General features: G+C 41.5%; 1 protein-coding gene across 1 annotated transcript in view; it reads left to right on the top strand.

Moving 5' to 3' along the window:
• Window positions 1–2,423, top strand: part of LOC106873756 (calcium permeable stress-gated cation channel 1) — a 70,731-nt gene that overhangs the window by 32,642 nt on the left and 35,666 nt on the right. The window lies entirely within an intron of this gene.

The raw sequence follows: 2,423 nt of genomic DNA, 5'->3' as shown, positions 1-2,423 counted from the left end.
TATATATTTAGTTGTACGTGTTTCTGGCCAAATGAACAGGACCAGTAACCGCTGAGTATCTTTGTTGGGTACACAGTGAAATAGCCTTCAGTAGATCTGAATTATTGATTAAGCCATTGATGAAATATTGGTAAAATATGATCTGAATTTTATTTAGTATTTGTCATGAACCGAGTTGTAACAGTTACAATTATCTGAGTCGTGGAAGCATAGACGAGTAGATGCTTATAACCATGATAATGATGGTAGTGTATGAATAGTTGTGGTTTTTGCCATTGTCAAAATTCATGAATGAAACCCACCTGCCATTGTACTTCCAAGAGAACTGCTATTCAGTCACCTGACCTGCTAGAAATATCAGCTAAATTCTTTCAAATCACACCCTACCATTTTAAAGGAGGCAATAGATAAACAAAAAGATGAGATGGTCATGGCTGGCTGGGACACCTATGATCATATATCTGTCCAGTTGGGGCTGACTTGGGGCTCAGCAACAACAACAATGATGATATGTTTTACTCATCTCCATGTTGAAAAGTAAAATAAACATAAAACCAACCAACCAAACAAACAAACAGACAAGAGAAGCCTAACTGAATCCATTTGACAATATTGTGATTAGATTCCATGAAACATTAATATCTTATCATAATTGATCTGATGGAAATTGACCTTTTGTTTATATGTTGATGGAAAGTGCTGGGTCTGTTGTTCACAACTTCTTTCATATACAACAATGAATTAGAACATTATTAACAAACAGGAGAGAATTTATAGCATTTTTCTTCTTTCTTTTTATATTTCTTTTATTTTTTCCCCAATGATTTTCATTGGTTGAAATTACCTGACCCTTGAGAAAGGGAAATGATTATTGTGGACCGCAATTATTATTGATTCACTACGATCCCCTTTGTGTGAAGTTGTATGACTTGGTGTTTGATTCATCATCATAAAGTTGTGAGTTCAATTCCCAAGGACATGGTGTGTCCTTGAGCAAGGCACTTTATTTCACGTTGCTCCAGTCCACTCGGCTGGCAAAAACAAGTTACACCTGTAATTCAAAGGGCCAACCTCGTCACACTCTATGTCATGCTGAATCTCCCTGAGAACTAAGGGGGTAATGTGTATCTGTGGAGTACTCAACCACTTGCATGTTAATTTCATGAACAGGCTATTCCGTTGATTGGATCAGCTGGAACCCTTGTTCTCATAACCGATGGAGTGCCAGTTATTTAGTTATGAGCCTCTTTATTTCTGTTGGGCAGAGGGAGGGGGTGGAGTGGACAAAATGATGGATGGGTGGGTAAGTGGGAAGTTTGCTTTGCTATTTAGGAGTAACCTGGTTGAATCCCACTGGGTGGCACCTTGGGCAAGCAACTTTTGCTGTAGTCATACATTGACCCAGACCATCATCATCATTAAAGTCCATCTTCTCTCCTAGCATGGGTTGGATGATGTAACAGGTTTTGACAAGCCTGAGGGCTGCATTGGCCTCCAATGTCAGCTTTGGCATGGTTTCTGCCCTTCCTAACACCAACCACTTTACAAAGTTACCTGGGTGCTTTCTTCATTGCATCAGCACTGGTGAGGTTGCCAAATAACTTACAATACAAGACCTTGGCAGAGTTTGGGTGTAGTATTGAGGGAAGGGGCTTTATGCCAGGTTGACACGATAAAGTATGAAAGAGGGGACAGGACAAGGTGTGTTGACCGGAATAGGTCTTTCATATGGAGACAGATGTGTGGAAGCCCATTTAATTACTGGATTGTACCAGTAATTAAAAGGGCCAGCATCACATATAATGTTCTTCACTTTTAAAGACAACAGTATCTCTAGCAGTTTATATGAGCACATAATGGGTTCTCATTGAGTTAAGGGGGCCTTAGTGACATAAAAGCAAATCACAAGAGAGCTGAGTGTGAGTGAGTTTTAATGACTCATTGCATATGGATGAGGAGAGCTGTGTGAAGAAGTGTCACACCTAAACAGTGGAGGGAACCTGTGGAAGAGGTAGGCCCAAGAAGACATGGGATGAGGTGGTGAAGCATGACCTTTGAATGTTGGGCCTCACAGAGGCAATGACAAGTGACTGAGACCTTTGGAGATATACTGTGTTTGAGAAGACCTGTTGAGTCAAATGAAATCGTTGTCATGGCTGATGCCAGTGCTGCCTAATGGCACCCGTGCCTGTGGCATGTAAACAGCACCATTCAAGCATGGTCGATGCCAGTGCCGCCTGACTGACACCTGTGTTAGTGGCATGTGAAAAGCATCATTCAAGCTTACTCAATGCCAGTGCTGGGCCCCCTTTTCTGTGGCACATAAAAAGCACCCACTACACTCTTGGAGTGGTTGGTCTTAAGAAGGGCATCCAGCTGTAGAAGCCTTGCAAGATCAGATTGGAGCTTGGTGTACACCAACA

The sequence above is a fragment of the Octopus bimaculoides genome, chromosome 6 (assembly GCF_001194135.2).
Source record: "Octopus bimaculoides isolate UCB-OBI-ISO-001 chromosome 6, ASM119413v2, whole genome shotgun sequence".
Taxonomy (NCBI): Eukaryota; Metazoa; Mollusca; class Cephalopoda; order Octopoda; family Octopodidae; genus Octopus; species Octopus bimaculoides.
This window is presented reverse-complemented; position numbering and strand designations above follow the sequence as displayed.